The sequence below is a fragment of the Phyllobates terribilis genome, unplaced genomic scaffold (assembly GCF_046119375.1).
Source record: "Phyllobates terribilis strain yellow unplaced genomic scaffold, ASM4611937v1 Scaffold_8__6_contigs__length_399053987, whole genome shotgun sequence".
NCBI lineage: Eukaryota > Metazoa > Chordata > Amphibia > Anura > Dendrobatidae > Phyllobates > Phyllobates terribilis.
In genome coordinates, this window is record NW_027362768.1 from 198135545 (window position 1) to 198158076 (window position 22532).

Sequence of the window (22532 nt, forward strand, 5' to 3'; positions counted from 1 at the left end):
CCTGTGTGGTAGCTGTCCACCCTGGGACAGACAGTAAGCATATGGAAAGGATATAGAAGAAGGTAGTCATCTTTTATAGGCTCGTTCTGTCTCTCTTGCAGTGGGAGGCGTGAATCCAGGTGCTCCTGCCCTCAAGCTTCAGAGCCGTCGGGGTGGTGAGAAGCACAGTGTACGGTCCCTCGAACCGCGGCTGGAGACAGTCTTTCCGGACAAACTTCTTCACATACACTAGATCGCCTGGGGTGAAATCATGTACTGCATCACCTGTAGATTCTGGGAGAGAAGCAGATACTGGAGAGCGGGTGTTAGTCAATTCTCTAGACAAGGCAATCACAAATTTTACCACTCTATCATGTGTTTCAGACAACTCTTGGGGCCTAATCTCTCCTATCTTGGGTGGGGTCCCAAACAAAATTTTATAGGGAGTCAGCCCATGTTTGGCCTGAGGAGTGTGTGTGATATGATACAATACTATAGGGAGTAGGTCGGGCCAGGGGAGGGGATGATCTTAGGTCATTTTCAAGAGCTGGGTCTTGAGTGTGGAATTCATTCTCTCCACTTTGCCTGAACTGGCAGGATGGTATGGAGTGTGGAGGCCCAAATCTGTTCCCAACATGTTCCAGAGTTCTTCGTAGATATTTGCTGTGAAAGCTGGTCCTTGATTCGATTCTATGACTTGGGGAACTCCAAATCTGCAGGCAATTTCGGTGATCAGTTTCTTGGCTGTGACTTTAGCAGTCATGTTGACGACCGGGTAGGCCTCGGGCCAGGCTGAGAACATATCCACGGCTACCAAAACGTACTCCTATTTTCTTGCTTTAGACATTTGGATATGGTCGACTTGTATTCTCTGCCAAGGGGAGTCTGGTTTAGCCAGGTGTTGGAGAGGGACCCGTGCCGTACACGTTGGGTTGCAGGTAGCGCAGACAGAGCAGGATTTTGAGTACGCAGTCACAGTGGAAGAGATTCCGGGTGCAAAGTACAGTTTCTTGATACATGCCAAGGCTTGATTCTTTCCTCTGTGTGTAGGCCCGTGAGCCCATGCTGCCACAGCTGAGTACATGCGTCTAGGCAAGCAAGGCTTCCCATCCACTTGGTAAAGAGTCGAGTTGACCTTTGAATCTTTGCAACCTGCCAGCACAGCTCCTGCCTCTTTCCATTGCTTGACTTCTTCAGTGGGGATCTTTCTTTGTTCCTCACACAATTTTTCTTCAGGCATCCTGACCCCCCTGGATTCTACTCGTGTCTCCGCTGGACTTGTATGGTCTTCCGCCGGCTGTTCTTTGGCTCTTGCTCTAGTGAGCGCCACAGCTACGGTTTGCAGGGTCTCCCCCATCTCTTCTTCCTTTTCCTGCCACTTTGATGACACATTCTCCACTGCTGCAGTCTTGGCTGCTTGGTCAGCTAGGTGGTTGCCCCTGGCTTCTCTGGATTCTAGTCTTCCATGAGCCTTGACCTTCATAACAGCAACCTGAATGGGTAGTTCCAGGGCCTTCATTAGGGCCTTAATCCATGAGACATGTTTCACTGGTGTACCTGCAGCTGTGATGAATCCTCTAGACTTCCACAAGAGTCCAGAATCATTGCAAATTCCATGTCCATACCTGGAATCGGTATATATATATATTCGCCTTTGTTCCTGCTGCCAGGTGGCAGGCATCTGTGAGAGCCACAAGTTCAGCTTCTTGTGCAGACATGTATGGTGGTAGAGCTTCAGCCTTGAGGACTGTTAGGTCTGTTGTGACAGCATATCCCGTGTGGAACTTCCCTTGAGGGTCTGCGAAACGGGATCCATCAGTCCATAGGTGCAAGGCAGGGTCTGCGAGCGGATGTGCCACCATATTCTCTGGAGCAGAAGTCTCTTCCTGCAAAATTTTTATACAATCATGAAGTTCCACCAATGGATCTTCACCCTCTTCACCTTCCCCCCTAGAAGGTGGAAGCAAAGTGGCAGGGTTGATAGTCAGACATCTGGTCAGCTGACTTGTCAAGGAGGATGTGAGCAGCGTGGACCGCCTTAAGGCACGTGGGGGCAGTTCGGGCGACAGGGTCCAGGCGGGCTGAGTAGTAGCCCAAAGGCCAATACTTAAGATCATAGCGTTGTGCTAGAACTCCAGAGGCATGACCTTCCGATTCCGAGACAAAAAGGTGAAATGGCTGAGTATAGTCTGGTGAGCCCAAGACCGGGGCAGAGACAACAGCCTGTTTAAGGCGGTCAAAACATAGTCTGTGTTGATGAGAAACACGTGGATCTTCAGCATGAAGCCAAACTGAGCCTTCATTCTTGAGACAGTCGTACAGAAATTGCATGAGCTTTGAGGCATCAGGGATCCATTGCCTGCAGTAAGTGATGAGGCCAAGGAAAGTCTGCATAGCGGAGTAGGTGGTTGGGAAGGTGATATCCATGATGGCTTGTTTTCTTTCTTCAGTCAGATGTCTAGCACCTTGTAATATACAATGTTCGAGAAAAATGACCTTGGGCAGACACCATTGGACTTTGCCTTTCGAGACTTTACAGTTAGCTGAGTGAAGAAACCAGAAAAGGGATGCTGACATCTCTGGCAAATTTTCTTCAGTGCCACATAGCAAAAGATCATCCACATACTGTAGAAGGGTGACCTGAGGGTTCTCTTGAACCCATGGCTCCAGAATAGACTTCATAGAATGAGTGAATTGGTTAGGAGAGTTCTGGGCTCTTTGCGGAGTCCTGGTCCATGTAAACTGTGCTCCTTGAAAGGTGAAGGCAAAAAGAAACCACGAATCTTCATGTAAGGGTATACTGAAGAAGGCGTTGGCCAGATCTAACACCGTAAACAAGGTGGCCGTTGGAGGCAGCTGAGACAAGAGGGTGTTTGGGTTAGGTACCACTGGAGTTTCTAAAATGGTAGCTGCATTGACGGCTCTGAGATCCTGAACCAACCGGTATCTTAGAGGCTCTCCCGGAGCGGTTTTCTTTTTTTTTACAGGAAAGAGGGGTGTATTGCATGGAGATACACATCTGACAAGGACTCCTGATTCCAGGAGGGAAGCGATTTGGGTACCCAAGCTTTGTTCTTGTGCAGCCTTGAGGGGGGGGTATTGTGGCAACCGTGGATACCTGTGTCCAGGCTTGAGGTGTACTCTGACCGGGGGAACCTGCAGGAGGCCGACGTCCTCTGGCCCACTGGACCACAGAGAGTTAGGTTGTATGGTCATCATCATGAGAGGGAAGGCTTTAAGAACACAGCGGTCTTCAGTCCCTTGTTCGGAATGAGGGTCCCGCAAAAGAAGCTCCATACCATGGTTTCTGAAGGTAATTGTTGCCTTCATCCGCTCTAAGAGATCGGCTCCCAACAGGTTGACAGGGCAAATTTCAGAGACCAAGAATCTTGTGAGTACTCCGGTAAACGGTCCTGCAGACACAGGGACTGTGAGTGGAAAGGAAATATGTTGGCCTTCCACCCCAACACAGGTGAGGGTATCCGGTGATACAGAAGGAGGGAGCTGTGCAGAGGAAATGACAGATGTGGCCGCCCCAGTGTCCATCTGTAAAATGACAGTCTCTGAGGATGTGGTCAAGGCTACCACACTCCCAACATAACATTCATCCTTCAGAATCACGAGGTTGTCTTCTGTTTCTAGATGATCCCTTGTCATCTCTTCTGTCTTGTTTTCTATATGTGGGAGGAGTATCATCACCTGTGCCTTTAACCATTACCCACTTGATTCCATGTTGGTTGCCAGGGGGTGGGTAGCTTTCTTGAGCTTGATATACCATGGCAGAAACGGCTTTCTTCCTTGGCTTAGTATCCTTTTCCATTTTTAGCATGGCTTTTTGGAAAGCTTTGACAATGTTTACTGCGTCGTTAAAAGAAGAAGAACGAATCTCGGGCCGTACTCTCAGGATGTCATCTCTGAAAGCGTCTTGTAGGCCATCTACTAGGGCCTGAACCAACAGGGCGGCCTGCGTCTTGACGTGAGGACTGTATCCGAGATCCTCAAAATGCAAGCTGAGTCTTGCAGCATATCTTTCCACTGATTCATCAGGGTCTTGTTGAACATCTTGTACAGACCCAGCTTGATCTGACAAGCGATTCTGAGCCCAGACTTTTAACTGTTTCATGTATTCTAGGCCGGATTCATACGTACTAAGGGGTCCTGCTTTTGTGGAATCCATGGCCTTTTGAAAGCTCTCCGTTTTCGGCTAAGTGAGCCTGGCATTCTGCAGCCAGAGTAGAACCAGCAGCAAGGGCAATTTTACGAGCCAATCCTCCAGCATGGCTCATACAGGTGTTTGCAGGGTTGACTATGGCCCCCACCCGATGTGTAAGGATGTCACCATAGCCTATTGACAGAGTGACAGGGCGTCCTGATGGGTCTACTAGGTTCCGGGAGCGGCAGGGGTCCCAGACTTCTGAGGGGCTGAGGGGTGGTGTTCTGTCAGCAGTTGTTTGGAGCAAGGGCCGGAGTACGGGTAATGGATATGGGGTGGAGGATGCCATAGGAGACGTATGGGGTAAAGGGGGGGCTGGAGTATCTTGAGCCCATCCCTCATCTGGCTCCGTATCGTCTTGAGTAACAGTATGTTGGCGGAGGGAGAGCAGTCTGGCCTGAAATTCTGGGGAGTTGAGGAGGATATCCCCAGGGTTGTGGGTGACTCCCATAGGAAACAGGGGAAGCGTCTCAGCATCGTGGACTGGAGCAGAGGGTGTCACATTAGTTTCAGATGGGTACTCTGGGACTACGGGCTTTTCCACCTGTGCTGGTGGCTGGTAATATGCACCGGACGGATCTAGTAGTGGATATAGGCCGGATTGGGGCTTTCCGGGCCTCCCACAACAAGTAAGAGGTGTAGCAAGATGGCCGTTGGAGGGAGGAGGTGGGAGTGGGGGTGGGATTGTTCTTGGGGGCAGGCTGGGCATCGTGCCATGGGTGGCCCCCCCCCCACAGACACAGCAGAACTTCGGGTTCTGCTGTCAGCACATACGACACGTCCATCCTTCCGATGATTTAGCGTCGGCGCCATTATAGGGTGGTGGCTGAGGGCTCGGTGTAGTGACAGGCATCAAAGGTGTAACGGCCATTTTGGGGGCACATAACAAATCACAATCTGCAGCTTTCATGTATCCGAACAAAGGCTCGGCATTATCTGTTCCCCCCCTGCACCATCTACTCTAAGATGTGCATGAGCCTGGAGTAGAAATCCTCACCCAACTTTCCCAACTTCTGTATAACACATTCATTCTAAACTGAAAGCTGGAGCCTGCCTGTACTGAATAAGCTTATCATGTTATACAAATTCCTAACATTCTTCTTGCCTTCTTGCCTTCCCGTAACTCCACTAATTGGCTTAACTCTCACAGCAGCATTCCGCAACTTACGAAATCTTTCAAATTTGAATATACGCAACATTTTCTTATAGAATGCAATGATCTGTCGCGACTCAGATCACTGGTGCAGTCCACAGGTCGCCACTCCTCAGTGTAGAGACACCTCAATACACTGATGAGATAGAGAGACACCTCAATCTAACTCCTTTCCTAGCCTTGAATGGCGACTTTACAGTGCGACTCACCACGGCACCCTGACTACAGGTCACCACCCGTCAGTGTAGAGACACCTCGATACACTGATGAGATAGAGAAACGCCTCGATCTATCTCCTTTCCTACCACGGTACCACCCGACAGTGTAGAGACACCTCGATACACTGTTTCCTAACCTTGACTTAACAGCAGTCTCTGTGTTAGACGAAGAGCACACCTCAATTCGTCACAGATTCTGACAGCACAACAGCTCCTTTACACTACAATTCAGGAATGCTTTGAAACCTCGACTATCAGTTACGGGAGGCAGCTATCTAAGAAAAGTACAGTGACCGGGGGAGGAGGAGGTGGTGTGCACACGAGCACGCGCAGGCATGCGACGTCACTCGGTTTAACACTTGCTGGTTCAGGACGTGGTGCGGGACGCCCAAGGTCTCACCACTCGACCGGTCACCCACCCAGATCCAACCTGACAATCCCACAGGAACCGCTGCGGCTGACACACAGGCAAGTGAGACATATAAAATACATCTCAACTTACCGTGTTCGATGGAGGTTGATCAGGCCTCAAATTCAGCCACCGCGGTCACCACCAGGGAAGTCAGCAATATGGGTCCGGGAGGGCAGCGTACCGCTAGCCACGCCGCACGTTGAGCGCCATTTGTGGGGGTCGTGATGACATTCCACTCGTCCTCCAGTCACTCCAAATTCAAACTATGAGCATGGGTCAACCATTCAAAGAATGAGTCAGACAACAAGCTGGTTCAAGCTCAGAGCATGCTCAGAAGACTACTACAGTCAACGTCCTCAGCAATGTTCCGCGTTTATTTTTACATGCACAAATCTAAATACACTACATAATGGGAGGGGAAAGGGGTTGTCCGGGGCGGGGTAAACCATGAAAGTCCAGTGTCTGGCCACTCCTGATTGGTCCACATCTCCTTATCTCAGTCTCTGGGCAGATATTGCAGCCGTCAGCTTATAATCTTGTTTCGTTTCTCTGAAATAAGTTTTGGCAACGCTGGAAATGTCTTAGTTTAAGTTTCGATTTGAATATTACGTAGCAAGGAAAGCTTATTGTTATATGACACAAAATGGTGGTTAGTACATTAGCAAAAAAGCGTATAAAAGTTACAAAAATATAAAAGTTACAAATATATATATTCTCTTTTACCCCGACAGTAATGCTGCACAGCCACGTCTCATCCTCCCGCAGACCTAGTAATGCTGCACAGCCGCGTCTCATCCTCCCGCAGACCTAGTAATGCTGCACAGCCGCGTCTCATCCTCCCGCAGACCTAGTAATGCTGCACAGCCGGGTCTCATCCTGCCGCAGACCTAGTAAAGCTGCTCAGCTGCGTCTCATCCTCCCGCAGACCTAGTAATGCTGCAAAGCCGCGACTCATCCTCCCGCAGACCTAGTAAAGCTGCACAGCCACGTCTCATCCTCCCGCAGACCTAGTAAAGCTGCACAGCCGCGTATCATCCTCCCGCAGACCTAGTAAAGCTGCACGGCCGCGTCTCATCCTCCCGCAGACCTAGTAATGCTGCACGGCAGCGTCTCATCCTCCCGCAGACCTAGTAATGCTGCACGGCCGCGTCTCATCCTCCCGCAGACCTAGTAAAGCTGCACAGCCGCGTCTCATCCTCCCGCAGACCTAGTAAAGCTGCACAGCCGTGTCTCATCCTCCCACAGACCTACTAAAGCTGCACAGCCGCGTCTCATCCTCCCGCAGACCTAGTAATGCTGCACAGCCGCGTCTCATCCTCCTGCAGACCTAGTAATGCTGCACAGCCGCGTCTCATCCTCCCGCAGACCTAGTAAAGGTGCACAGCTCCGTCTCATCCTCCCGCAGACCTAGAAATGCTGCACAGCCGCGTCTCATCCTCCCGCAGACCTAGTAAAGCTGCTCAGCTGCGTCTTATCCTCCCGCAGACCTAGTAATGCTGCAAAGCCGCGTCTCATCCTCCCGCAGACCTAGTAAAGCTGCACAGCCACGTCTCATCCTCCCGCAGACCTAGTAAAGCTGCACAGCCGCGTATCATCCTCCCGCAGACCTAGCAAAGCTGTACGGCCACGTCTCATCCTCCCGCAGACCTAGTAATGCTGCACGGCCGCGTCTCATCCTCCCGCAGACCTAGTAATGCTGCACGGCCGTGTCTCATCCTCCCGCAGACCTAGTAAAGCTGCACAGCCGCGTCTCATCCTCCCACAGACCTAGTAAAGCTGCACAGCCGTGTCTCATCCTACCGCAGACCTACTAAAGCTGCACAGCCGCGTCTCATCCTCCCGCAGACCTAGTAATGCTGCACAGCCGCGTCTCATCCTCCCGCAGACCTAGTAATGCTGTACAGCTGCATCTCATCCTCCTGCAGACCTAGTAAAGCTGCACAGCTGCATCTCATCCTCCCGCAGACCTAGTAATGCTGCGTCTCATCCTCCCTCAGAGCTAGTAATACTGCACGGCTGCGTCTCATCCTCCCGCAGACCTAGTAATGCTGCACGCCCGCGTCTCATCCTCCCACAGACCTAGTAATTCTGCACAGCCGCGTCTCATCCTCCCGCAGACCTAGTAAAGCTGCTTATCATCCTCCCGCAGACCTAGTAATGCTGCACAGCTGTCTCATCCTCCAACAGACCTAGTAATGCTGCACAGCCGTGTCTCGTCCTCCCGCATACCTAATAATGCTGCACAGCCGCGTCTCATCCTCCCGCAGACCTAGTAATGCTGCACAGCCGCGTCTCATCCTCCCACAGACCTAGTAATGCTGCACAGCCGCTTCTCATTCTCCCGCAGACCTAGTAAAGTTGCACAGCTCCTTCTCATCCTCCCGCAGACCTAGTAATGCTGCACAGCAGCGTCTCATCCTCCCGCAGACCTAGTAAAGCTGCACAGCTGCGTCTCATCCTCCCGCAAAACTAGTAATGCTGCAAAGACGCGTCTCATCCTCCCGCAGACCTAGTAAAGCTTCTTATCATCCTCCCGCAGAACTTGTAATGCTACACAGCTGTCTCATCCTCCAACAGACCTAGTAATGCTGCACAGCTGCGTCTCATCCTCCCGCAGACCTAGTAAAGCTGCACAGCTGTGTCTCATCCTACCGCAGACCCAGTAATGCTGCACAGCCACGTCTCATCCTCCCGCAGACCTAGTAATGCTGCGTCTCATCCTCCCGCAGAGCTAGTAATGCTGCACGGCAACATCTCATCCTCCCGCAGATCTAGTAATGCTGCACGGCCGCGTCTCACCCTCCCACAGACCTAGTAATGCTGCACAGCCGCGTCTCATCCTCCCGCAGACCTAGTAAAGCTGCTTATCATTCTCCCGCAGACCTAGTAATGCTGCACAGCTGTCTCATCCTCCAACAGACCTAGTAATGCTGCACAGCCGCGTCTCATCCTACCGCAGTCCAAGTAATGCTGCACAGCAGCGTCTCTTTCTCCCGCAGACCTAGTAATGCTGCACGGCTGCGTCTCATCTTCCCGCAGACCTAGTAATGCTGCACAGCCGCGTCTCATCCTCCCGCAGACCTAGTAATGCTGCACAGCTTCGTCTCATCCTACCGCAGACCTAGTAATGCTGCACAGCCGCGTCTCATCCTCCCGCAGACCTAGTAATGCTGCACAGCCGCTTCTCATCCTCCCGCTGTCATGGGTGTGTCGCCAAGAAGATCGTCGCGACTACACAGCCTGACTTCTCGCAGCTGAGTTTTTGGTGCTTTATGTTTTTTGGTTGTGAGGGAGTTAATTCTCTCTCTCTGTTCTTGACAAGGCTCAGCCTCGCCCAGCTGCAGTTAATGCTGCAGTATTGGGATTCCTTCAAATACCTGCTGGTCTGATAGGGAAGTTGTCGGTGAAAGCATTTCTTGCAGACCTTCAGAGTGGATCGTTGTTTGGTGGAGTTCGGAGCGATGAGTATGCAGTGTGGTTTGTTCCCTTCCTCCCTTCATCATTTATCTCCTAACTTGTTGTTGTTCCCTCTGTAATTGTGGTGTTAGTTTTTGTATGCAAGGTGGTTTTTGGTTTTCCCCTTGTACTGTCTCGTTTGTCTAATACTGTGTTTTGGGCATTTTCTATCCTGTTTCCCTTTGTTGTGATCGGGGTCCTTCTCAGGACTAGATTACTTAGGTTCAGGGATATTCAGGAGTTTAGGGTTACGCTGGCGGCCTGGACCTCTGTACCATTAACAGTACCTCCAGGTTGAGGGATTAGTCAGGGCCCCCGTCTAGGGTCAGCTCAGGCCCTTGACCCCCCTGTACGCTGAGACAGCGTGACACCCACAGATCTAGTAATGCTGCACAGCCGCGTCTCATCCTCCCGCAGACCTAGTAAAGGTGCACAGCTGCGTCTCATACTCCCGCAGACCTAGTAATGCTGCACAGCCGCGTCTCATCCTCCCACAGACCTAGTAATGTTTCACAGCCGCGTCTCATCCTCCCGCAGACCTAGTAAAGCTGCACAGCTGCGTCTCATCCTCCCGCAGACCTAGTAATGCTGCGTCTCATCCTCCGTCAGAGCTAGTAATACTGCACGTCCGCGTCTTATCCTCCCGCAGACCTGGTAATGCTGCACAGCCGCGTCTCATCCTCCCATAGACCTAGTAATGCTGCACAGCTGCGTCTCATCCTCCCGCAGACCTAGTAAAGCTGCACAGCTGCGTCTCATCCTCCCGCAGACCTAGTAATACTGCACGGCCGCGTCTCATCCTCCCGCAGACCTAGTAATGCTGCACGGCCGCGTCTCATCCTCCCACAGACCTAGTAATGCTGCACAGCCGCGTCTCATCCTCCCGCAGACCTATTAAAGCTGCACAGCCGCGTCTCATCCTCCCGCAGACCTAGTAAAGCTGCACAGCTGCGTCTCATCCTCCAGCAGACCTAGTAATACTGCACGGCCGCGTCTCATCCTCCCACAGACATAGTAATGCTGCTCGGCCGCGTCTCATCCTCCCACAGACCTAGTAATGCTGCACAGCCGCGTCTCATCCTCCCACAGACCTAGTAAAGCTGCAAAGCGGCGTATCATCCTCCCGCAGACCTAGTAAAGCTGCACAGCTGTGTCTCATCCTCCCGCAGACATAGTAATACTGCACGGCCTCGTCTCATCCTCCCGCAGACCTAGTAATGCTGCACGGCCGTGTCTCATCCTCCCACAGACATAGTAATGCTGCACGTCCGCGTCTCATCCTCCCACAGACCTAGTAAAGCTGCACAGCTGCGTCTCAACCTCCCGCAGACCTAGTAAAGCTGCACAGCTGCATCTCATCCTCCCGCAGACCTAGTAAAGCTGCACAGCTGCGTCTCATCCTTCCGCAGACCTAGTAATACTGCACGGCCGCGTCTCATCCTCCCGCAGACCTAGTAAAGCTGCTCGGCTGCATCTCATCCTCCCGCAGACCTAGTAAAGCTGCTCGGCTGCATCTCATCCTCCCGCAGACCTAGTAAAGCTGCTCGGCTGCATCTCATCCTCCCGCAGACCTAATAAAGCTGCTCGGCTGCATCTCATCCTCCCGCAGACCTAGTAAAGCTGCTCGGCTGCATCTCATCCTCCCGCAGACCTAGTAAAGCTGCTCGGCTGCATCTCATCCTCCCGCAGACCTAGTAAAGCTGCTCGGCTGCATCTCATCCTCCCGCAGACCTAGTAAAGCTGCTCGGCTGCATCTCATCCTCCCGCAGACCTAGTAAAGCTGCTCGGCTGCGTCTCATCCTCCCGCAGACCTAGTAATGTTGCTTATCATCCTCCCGCAGACCTAGTAATGCTGCACATATGTCTCATCCTCCAACAGACCTAGTAGTGCTGCACAGCCGCGTCTCATCCTCCCGTAGACCTAGTAATGCTGCACAGCCGAGTCTCATCCTCCCGCAGACCTAGTAAAGCTGCACGGCCGCGTCTCATCCTCCCGCAGACCTAGTAATGCTGCACGGCCGCGTCTCATCCTCCCGCAGACCTTGTAATGCTGCACAGCCATGCCTCATCCTCCCGCAGACCTAGTAAAGCTGCACAGCTGCGTCTCATCCTCCCGCAAACCTAGTAATGCTTCACAGCCGCGTGTCATCCTCCCGCAGACCTAGTAATCCTGCACGGCCGCGTCTCGTCCTCCCCCAGACCTAGTAATGCTGCACGACTGCGTCTCATCCTCCCACAGACCTAGTAATGCTGCACAGCCGCGTCTCATCCTCCCGCAGACCTAGTAAAGCTGCTTATCATCCTCCCGCAGACCTAGTAATGCTGCACAGCTGTCTCATCCTCCAACAGACCTAGTAGTGCTGCACAGCCGCGTCTCATCCTCCCTAAAACTAGTAATGCTGCACAGCCGCGTCTCATTCTATCGCAGACCTAGTAATGCTGCACAGCCGCGTATCATCCTCCCGCAGACCTAGTAAAGCTGCACGGCCGCGTCTCATCCGCCCGCAGACCTAGTAATGCTGCACAGCTGCGTCTCATCCTCCCGCAGACCTAGTAATGCTGCAAGGCCGCGTCTCATCCTCCCGCAGACCTAGTAAAGCTGCACAGCCGCGTCTCATCCTCCCGCAGACCTAGTAAAGCAGCACAGCCGCGTATCATCCTCCCGCAGACCTAGTAAAGCCGCACAGCTGCGTCTCATCCTCCCGCAGACCTAGAAATACTGCACGGCCGCGTCTCATCCTCCCGCAGACCTAGTAATGCTGCAGGGCCGCGTCTCATCCTCCCACAGACATAGTAATGCTGCATAGCCGCGTCTCATCCTCCCACAGACCTAGTAAAGCTGCACAACTGCGTCTCATCCTCCCGCAGATCTAGTAATGCTGCACGGCCGCGTCTCATCCTCCCGCAGACCTAGTAATGCTGCACAGCCGCGTCTCATCCTCCCGCAGACCTAGTAATGCTGCACAGCTGCGTCTCATCCTCCCGCAGACCTAGTAAAGCTGCACAGCTGCGTCTCATCCTCCCGCAGACCTAGTAATACTGCACGGCAGCATCTCATCCTCCCACAGACCTAGTAATGCTGCACGGCCGCGTCTCATCCTACCACAGACCTAGTAATGCTGCACAGCCGCGTCTCATCCTCCCGCAGACCTAGTAAAGCTGCTTATCATCCTCCTGCAGACCTAGTAATGCTGCACAGCCGCGACTCATCCTCCCGCAGACCTAGTAATGCTGCACAGCGGCGTCTCATCCTCCCGCACACCTAGTAAAGGTGCACAGCTGCGTCTCCTCCTCCCGGAGACCTAGTAATGCTGCACAGCCGCTTCTCATCCTCCCACAGACCTAGTAATGCTGCATAGCCGCGCCTCATCCTCCCGCAGACCTAGTAAAGCTGCACAGCTGCGTCTCATCCTCCCGCAAACCTAGTAATGCTTCACAGCCGCGTCTCATCCTCCCGCAGACCTAGTAATGCTGCACGGCCGCGTCTCATCCTCCCGCAGATCTAGTAATGCTGCACGACCGCGTCTCATCCTTCCACAGACCTAGTAATGCTGCACAGCCGCGTCTCATCCTCCCGCAGACCTAGTAAAGCTGCTTATCATCCTCCCGCAGACCTAGTAATGCTGCAGAGCTGTCTCATCCTCCAACAGACCTAGTAGTGCTGCACAGCCGCGTCTCATCCTCCCGTAGAACTAGTAATGCTGCACACCCGCTTCTGATTCTATCGCAGACCTAGTAATGCTGCACAGCCGCGTATCATCCTCCCGCAGACCTAGTAAAGCTGCACAGCCGCGTATCATCCTCCCGCAGACCTAGTAAAGCTGCAGGGCCGCGTCTCATCCTCCCGCAGACCTAGTAATGCTGCAAGGCCGCGTCTCATCCTCCCGCAGACCTAGTAATGCTGCACGGCCACGTCTCATCCTCCCGCAGACCTAGTAAAGCTGCACAGCCGCGTCTCATCCTCCCGCAGACCTACTAAAGCTGCACAGCCGTGTCTCATCCTCCCGCAGACCTAGTAATGCTGCACAGCCGCGTCTCATCCTCCCGCAGATCTAGTAAAGCTGCACAGCTGCGTCTCATCCTCCCGCAGGCCTAGTAATGCTGCGTCTCATCCTCCCTCAGAGCTAGTAATACTGCACGGCCGCGTCTCATCCTCCCGCAGACCTAGTAATGCTGCACGGCCGCGTCTCATCCTCCCACAGACCTAGTAATGCTGCACAGCCGCGTCTCATCCTCCCGCAGACCTAGTAAAGCTGCTTATCATCCTCCCGCAGACCTAGTAATGCTGCACAGCTGTCTCATCGTCCAACAGACCTAGTAATGCTGCACAGCCGCGTCTCATCCTCCCGCAGACCTAATAATGCTGCACAGACGCGTCTCATCCTCCCGCAGACCTAGTAATGCTGCACAGCCACGTCTCATCCTCCCGCAGACCTAGTAATGCTGCACAGCCGCGTCTCATCCTCCCGCAGACCTAGTAATGCTGCACAGCCGCGTCTCATCCTCCCGCAGACCTAGTAATGCTGCACAGCCGGGTCTCATCCTCTCGCAGACCTAGTAAAGCTGCTCAGCTGCGTCTCATCCTCCCGCAGACCTAGTAATGCTGCAAAGCCGCGTCTCATCCTCCCGCAGACCTAGTAAAGCTGCACAGCCACGTCTCATCCTCCCGCAGACCTAGTAAAGCTGCACAGCCGCGTATCATCCTCCCGCAGACCTAGTAAAGCTGCACGGCCGCGTCTCATCCTCCCGCAGACCGAGTAATGCTGCACGGCCGCGTCTCATCCTCCCGCAGACCTAGTAATGCTGCACGGCCGCGTCTCATCCTCCCGCAGACCTAGTAAAGCTGCACAGCCGCGTCTCATCCTCCCGCAGACCTAGTAAAGCTGCACAGCCGTGTCTCATCCTCCCGCAGACCTACTAAAGCTGCACAGCCGCGTCTCATCCTCCCGCAGACCTAGTAATGCTGCACAGCCGCGTCTCATCCTCCTGCAGACCTAGTAATGCTGCACAGCCGCGTCTCATCCTCCCGCACACCTAGTAAAGGTGCACAGCTCCGTCTCATCCTCCCGCAGACCTAGAAATGCTGCACAGCCGCGTCTCATCCTCCCGCAGACCTAGTAAAGCTGCTCAGCTGCGTCTTATCCTCCCGCAGACCTAGTAATGCTGCAAAGCCGCGTCTCATCCTCCCGCAGACCTAGTAAAGCTGCACAGCCACGTCTCATCCTCCCGCAGACCTAGTAAAGCTGCACAGCCGCGTATCATCCTCCCGCAGACCTAGTAAAGCTGCACGGCCACGTCTCATCCTCCCGCAGACCTAGTAATGCTGCACGGCCGCGTCTCATCCTCCCGCAGACCTAGTAATGCTGCACAGCCGCGTCTCATCCTCCCGCAGACCTAGTAAAGCTGCACAGCCGTGTCTCATCCTCCCGCAGACCTACTAAAGCTGCACCGCCGCGTCTCATCCTCCCGCAGACCTAGTAATGCTGCACAGCCGCGTCTCATCCTCCCGCAGACCTAGTAATGCTGCACAGCTGCCTCTCATCCTCCCGCAGACCTAGTAAAGCTGCACAGCTGCATCTCATCCTCCCGCAGACCTAGTAATGCTGCGTCTCATCCTCCCTCAGAGCTAGTAATACTGCACGGCTGCGTCTCATCCTCCCGCAGACCTAGTAATGCTGCACGCCCGCGTCTCATCCTCCCACAGACCTAGTAATGCTGCACAGCCGCGTCTCATCCTCCCGCAGACCTAGTAAAGCTGCTTATCATCCTCCCGCAGACCTAGTAATGCTGCACAGCTGTCTCATCCTCCAACAGACCTAGTAATGCTGCACAGCCGTGTCTCGTCCTCCCGCATACCTAATAATGCTGCACAGCCGCGTCTCATCCTCCCGCAGACCTAGTAATGCTGCACAGCCGCGTCTCATCCTCCCACAGACCTAGTAATGCTGCACAGCCGCGTCTCATTCTCCCGCAGACCTAGTAAAGTTGCACAGCTCCGTCTCATCCTCCCGCAGACCTAGTAATGCTGCACAGCAGCGTCTCATCCTCCCGCAGACCTAGTAAAGCTGCACAGCTGCGTCTCATCCTCCCGCAAACCTAGTAATGCTGCAAAGACGCGTCTCATCCTCCCGCAGACCTAGTAAAGCTTCTTATCATCCTCCCGCAGACCTTGTAATGCTACACAGCTGTCTCATCCTCCAACAGACCTAGTAATGCTGCACAGCTGCGTCTCATCCTCCCGCAGACCTAGTAAAGCTGCACAGCTGTGTCTCATCCTACCGCAGACCCAGTAATGCTGCACAGCCACGTCTCATCCTCCCGCAGACCTAGTAATGCTGCGTCTCATCCTCCCGCAGAGCTAGTAATGCTGCACGGCCACATCTAATCCTCCCGCAGATCTAGTAATGCTGCACGGCCGCGTCTCACCCTCCCACAGACCTAGTAATGCTGCACAGCCGCGTCTCATCCTCCCGCAGACCTAGTAAAGCTGCTTATCATTCTCCCGCAGACCTAGTAATGCTGCACAGCTGTCTCATCCTCCAACAGACCTAGTAATGCTGCACAGCCGCGTCTCATCCTACCGCAGACCTAGTAATGCTGCACAGCAGCGTCTCTTTCTACCGCAGACCTAGTAATGCTGCACGGCTGCGTCTCATCCTCCCGCAGACCTAGTAATGCTGCACAGCCACGTCTCATCCTCCCGCAGACCTAGTAATGCTGCACAGCTTCGTCTCATCCTACCGCAGACCTAGTAATGCTGCACAGCCGTGTCTCATCCTCCCGCAGACCTAGTAATGCTGCACAGCCGCTTCTCATCCTCCCGCTATCATGGGTGTGTCGCCAAGAAGATCGTCGCGACTACACAGCCTGACTTCTCGCAGCTGAGTTTTTGGTGCTTTATGTTTTTTGGTTGTGAGGGAGTTAATTCTCTCTCTCTGTTCTTGACGAGGCTCAGCCTCGCCCAGCTGCAGTTAATGCTGCAGTATTGGGATTCCTTCAAATACCTGCTGGTCTGATAGGGAAGTTGTCGGTGAAAGCATTTCTTGCAGACCTTCAGAGTGGATCGTTGTTTGGTGGAGTTCGGAGCGATGAGTATGCAGTGTGGTTTGTTCCCTTCCTCCCTTTATCATTTATCTCCTAACTTGTTGTTGTTCCCTCTGTAATTGTGGTGTTAGTTTTTGTATGCAAGGTGGTTTTTGGTTTTCCCCTTGTACTGTCTCGTTTGTCTAATACTGTGTTTTGGGCATTTTCTATCCTGTTCCCCTTTGTTGTGATCGGGGTCCTTCTCAGGACTAGATTACTTAGGTTCAGGGATATTCAGGAGTTTAGGGTTACGCTGGCGGCCTGGACCTCTGTACCATTAACAGTACCTCCAGGTTGAGGGATTAGTCAGGGCCCCCGTCTAGGGTCAGCTCAGGCCCTTGACCCCCCTGTACGCTGAGACAGCGTGACACCCACAGATCTAGTAATGCTGCACAGCCGCGTCTCATCCTCCCGCAGACCTAGTAAAGGTGCACAGCTGCGTCTCATACTCCCGCAGACCTAGTAATGCTGCACAGCCGCGTCTCATCCTCCCACAGACCTAGTAATGTTGCACAGCCGCGTCTCATCCTCCCGCAGACCTAGTAAAGCTGCACAGCTGCGTCTCATCCTCCCGCAGACCTAGTAATGCTGCAAAGCCGCGTCTCATCCTCACGCAGACCTAGTAATGCTGCACAGCCGCGTCTCATCCTCCCGCAGACCTAGTAAAGGTGCACAGCTCCGTCTCATCCTCCCGCAGACCTAGAAATGCTGCACAGCCGCGTCTCATCCTCCCGCAGACCTAGTAAAGCTGCTCAGCTGCGTCTTATCCTCCCGCAGACCTAGTAATGCTGCAAAGCCGCGTCTCATCCTCCCGCAGACCTAGTAAAGCTGCACAGCCACGTCTCATCCTCCCGCAGACCTAGTAAAGCTGCACAGCCGCGTATCATCCTCCCGCAGACCTAGTAAAGCTGCACGGCCACGTCTCATCCTCCCGCAGACCTAGTAATGCTGCACGGCCGCGTCTCATCCTCCCGCAGACCTAGTAATGCTGCACAGCCGCGTCTCATCCTCCCGCAGACCTAGTAAAGCTGCACAGCCGTGTCTCATCCTCCCGCAGACCTACTAAAGCTGCACCGCCGCGTCTCATCCTCCCGCAGACCTAGTAATGCTGCACTGCCGCGTCTCATCCTCCCGCAGACCTAGTAATGCTGCACAGCTGCCTCTCATCCTCCCGCAGACCTAGTAAAGCTGCACAGCTGCATCTCATCCTCCCGCAGACCTAGTAATGCTGCGTCTCATCCTCCCTCAGAGCTAGTAATACTGCACGGCTGCGTCTCATCCTCCCGCAGACCTAGTAATGCTGCACGCCCGCGTCTCATCCTCCCACAGACCTAGTAATGCTGCACAGCCGCGTCTCATCCTCCCGCAGACCTAGTAAAGCTGCTTATCATCCTCCCGCAGACCTAGTAATGCTGCACAGCTGTCTCATCCTCCAACAGACCTAGTAATGCTGCACAGCCGTGTCTCGTCCTCCCGCATACCTAATAATGCTGCACAGCCGCGTCTCATCCTCCCGCAGACCTAGTAATGCTGCACAGCCGCGTCTCATCCTCCCACAGACCTAGTAATGCTGCACAGCCGCGTCTCATTCTCCCGCAGACCTAGTAAAGTTGCACAGCTCCGTCTCATCCTCCCGCAGACCTAGTAATGCTGCACAGCAGCGTCTCATCCTCCCGCAGACCTAGTAAAGCTGCACAGCTGCGTCTCATCCTCCCGCAAACCTAGTAATGCTGCAAAGACGCGTCTCATCCTCCCGCAGACCTAGTAAAGCTTCTTATCATCCTCCCGCAGACCTTGTAATGCTACACAGCTGTCTCATCCTCCAACAGACCTAGTAATGCTGCACAGCTGCGTCTCATCCTCCCGCAGACCTAGTAAAGCTGCACAGCTGTGTCTCATCCTACCGCAGACCCAGTAATGCTGCACAGCCACGTCTCATCCTCCCGCAGACCTAGTAATGCTGCGTCTCATCCTCCCGCAGAGCTAGTAATGCTGCACGGCCACATCTAATCCTCCCGCAGATCTAGTAATGCTGCACGGCCGCGTCTCACCCTCCCACAGACCTAGTAATGCTGCACAGCCGCGTCTCATCCTCCCGCAGACCTAGTAAAGCTGCTTATCATTCTCCCGCAGACCTAGTAATGCTGCACAGCTGTCTCATCCTCCAACAGACCTAGTAATGCTGCACAGCCGCGTCTCATCCTACCGCAGACCTAGTAATGCTGCACAGCAGCGTCTCTTTCTACCGCAGACCTAGTAATGCTGCACGGCTGCGTCTCATCCTCCCGCAGACCTAGTAATGCTGCACAGCCACGTCTCATCCTCCCGCAGACCTATTACTAGGTCTGCGGGAGGATGAGACGTGGCTGTGCAGCATTACTAGGTCTGCGGGAGGATGAGACGCAGCCGTGCAGCATTACTAGGTCTGCGGTAGAAAGAGACGCTGCTGTGCAGCATTACTAGGTCTGCGGTAGGATGAGACGCGGCTGTGCAGCATTACTAGGTCTGTTGGAGGATGAGACAGCTGTGCTGCACAGCTTCGTCTCATCCTACCGCAGACCTAGTAATGCTGCACAGCCGTGTCTCATCCTCCCGCAGACCTAGTAATGCTGCACAGCCGCTTCTCATCCTCCCGCTATCATGGGTGTGTCGCCAAGAAGATCGTCGCGACTACACAGCCTGACTTCTCGCAGCTGAGTTTTTGGTGCTTTATGTTTTTTGGTTGTGAGGGAGTTAATTCTCTCTCTCTGTTCTTGACGAGGCTCAGCCTCGCCCAGCTGCAGTTAATGCTGCAGTATTGGGATTCCTTCAAATACCTGCTGGTCTGATAGGGAAGTTGTCGGTGAAAGCATTTCTTGCAGACCTTCAGAGTGGATCGTTGTTTGGTGGAGTTCGGAGCGATGAGTATGCAGTGTGGTTTGTTCCCTTCCTCCCTTCATCATTTATCTCCTAACTTGTTGTTGTTCCCTCTGTAATTGTGGTATTAGTTTTTGTATGCAAGGTGGTTTTTGGTTTTCCCCTTGTACTGTCTCGTTTGTCTAATACTGTGTTTTGGGCATTTTCTATCCTGTTCCCCTTTGTTGTGATCGGGGTCCTTCTCAGGACTAGATTACTTAGGTTCAGGGATATTCAGGAGTTTAGGGTTACGCTGGCGGCCTGGACCTCTGTACCATTAACAGTACCTCCAGGTTGAGGGATTAGTCAGGGCCCCCGTCTAGGGTCAGCTCAGGCCCTTGACCCCCCTGTACGCTGAGACAGCGTGACACCCACAGATCTAGTAATGCTGCACAGCCGCGTCTCATCCTCCCGCAGACCTAGTAAAGGTGCACAGCTGCGTCTCATACTCCTGCAGACCTAGTAATGCTGCACAGCCGCGTCTCATCCTCCCACAGACCTAGTAATGTTGCACAGCCGCGTCTCATCCTCCCGCAGACCTAGTAAAGCTGCACAGCTGCGTCTCATCCTCCCGCAGACCTAGTAATGCTGCAAAGCCGCGTCTCATCCTCACGCAGACGTAGTAAAGCTGCACGGCCGCGTCTCATCCTCCCGCAGACCTAGTAATGGTGCACGGCTGCGTCTCATCCTCCCACAGACCTAGTAAAGCTGCACAGCGGCGTATCATCCTCCCGCAGACCTAGTAAAGCTGCACAGCTGTGTCTCATCCTCCCGCAGACCTAGTAATACTGCACGGCCGCGTCTCATCCTCCCGCAGACCTAGTAATGCTGCACGGCCGTGTCTCATCCTCCCACAGACATAGTAATGCTGCACGTCCGCGTCTCATCCTCCAACAGACCTAGTAAAGCTGCACAGCTGCGTCTCAACCTCCCGCAGACCTAGTAAAGCTGCACAGCTGCATCTCATCCTCCCGCAGACCTAGTAAAGCTGCACAGCTGCGTCTCATCCTTCCGCAGACCTAGTAATACTGCACGGCCGCGTCTCATCCTCCCGCAGACCTAGTAAAGCTGCTCGGCTGCATCTCGTCCTCCCGCAGACCTAGTAAAGCTGCTCGGCTGCATCTCATCCTCCCGCAGACCTAGTAAAGCTGCTCGGCTGCATCTCATCCTCCCGCAGACCTAGTAAAGCTGCTCGGCTGCATCTCATCCTCCCGCAGACCTAGTAAAGCTGCTCGGCTGCATCTCATCCTCCCGCAGACCTAGTAAAGCTGCTCGGCTGCATCTCATCCTCCCGCAGACCTAGTAAAGCTGCTCGGCTGCATCTCATCCTCCCGCAGACCTAGTACAGCTGCTCGGCTGCATCTCATCCTCCCGCAGACCTAGTAAAGCTGCTCGGCTGCATCTCATCCTCCCGCAGACTTAGTAATGTTGCTTATCATCCTCCCGCAGACCTAGTAATGCTGCACATCTGTCTCATCCTCCAACAGACCTAGTAGTGCTGCACAGCCGCGTCTCATCCTCCCGTAGACCTAGTAATGCTGCACAGCCGAGTCTCATCCTCCCGCAGACCTAGTAAAGCTGCACGGCCGCGTCTCATCCTCCCGCAGACCTAGTAATGCTGCACGGCCGCGTCTCATCCTCCCGCAGACCTTGTAATGCTGCACACCTGTTTCTCATCCTCCCGCAGACCTAGTAATGGTGCACAGCTGCGTCTCATCCTCCCGCAGACCTAGTAAAGCTGCACAGCTGCGTCTCATCCTCCCGCAGACCTAGTAATGCTGTGTCTCATCCTCCCTCAGAGCTAGTAATACTGCATGGCCGTGTCTCATCCTCCCGCAGACCTAGTAATGCTGCACTGCCGCGTCTCATCCTCCCGCAGACCTAGTAATGCTGCACAGCTGTGTCTCATCCTCCCGCAGACCTAGTAAAGCTGCACAGCTGCGTCTCATCCTCCCGCAGACCTAGTAATACTGCACGGCCGCATCTCATCCTCCCGCAGACCTAATAATGCCGCACGGCCGCGTCTCATCCTCCCACAGACCTAGTAATGCTGCACAGCCGCGTCTCATCCTCCCGCAGACCTAGTAAAGCTGCTTATCATCCTCCCGCAGACCTAGTAATGCTGCACAACCGCGTCTCATCCTCTCGCAGACCTAGTAATGCTGCACAGCGGCGTCTCATCCTCCCGCTGACCTTGTAAAGCTGCACAGCTGCGTCTCATCCTCCCGCAGACCTAGTAATACTGCACGGCCGCGTCTCATCCTCCCGCAGACCTAGTAATGCTGCACGGCCGCGTCTCATCCTCCCACAGACATAGTAATGCTGCACGGCCGCGTCTCATCCTCCCACAGACCTAGTAAAGCTGCTCAGCTGCGTCTCATCCTCCCGCAGACCTAGTAATACTGCACGGCCGTGTCTCATCCTCCCGCAGACCTAGTAATGCTGCACGGCCACGTCTCATCCTCCCGCAGACCTAGTAATACTGCACTGCCGCGTCTCATCCTCCCGCAGACCTAGTAATACTGCACGGCCGCATCTCATCCTCCCGCAGACCTAGTAATGCTGCACAGCTGCGTCTCATCCTCCCGCAGGCCTAGTAATGCTGCACAGCTGCGTCTCATCCTCCCGCAGACCTACTAAAGCTGCACAGCTGCGTCTCATCCTCCCGCAGACCTAGTAATACTGCACGGCCGCGTCTCATCCTCCCGCAGACCTAGTAATGCTGCACGGCCGCGTCTCATCCTTCCACAGACCTAGTAATGCAGCACAGCCGCATCTCATCCTCCCGCAGACCTAGTAAAGCTGCTTATCATCCTCCCGCAGACCTAGTAATGCTGCACAGCCGCGTCTCATCCTCCCACAGACATAGTAATGCTGCACGGCCGCGTCTCATCCTCCCACAGACCTAGTAAAGCTGCACAACTGCGTCTCATCCACCCACAGACCTAGTAATGCTGCACAGCCCCGTCTCATCCTCCCGCAGACCTAGTAAAGCTGCTTGTCATCCTCCCGCAGACCTAGTAATGCTGCACAGCCGCGACTTATCCTCCTGCAGACCTAGTAATGCTGCACAGCGGCGTCTCATCCTCCCGCAGACCTAGTAAAGGTGCACAGCTGCGTCTC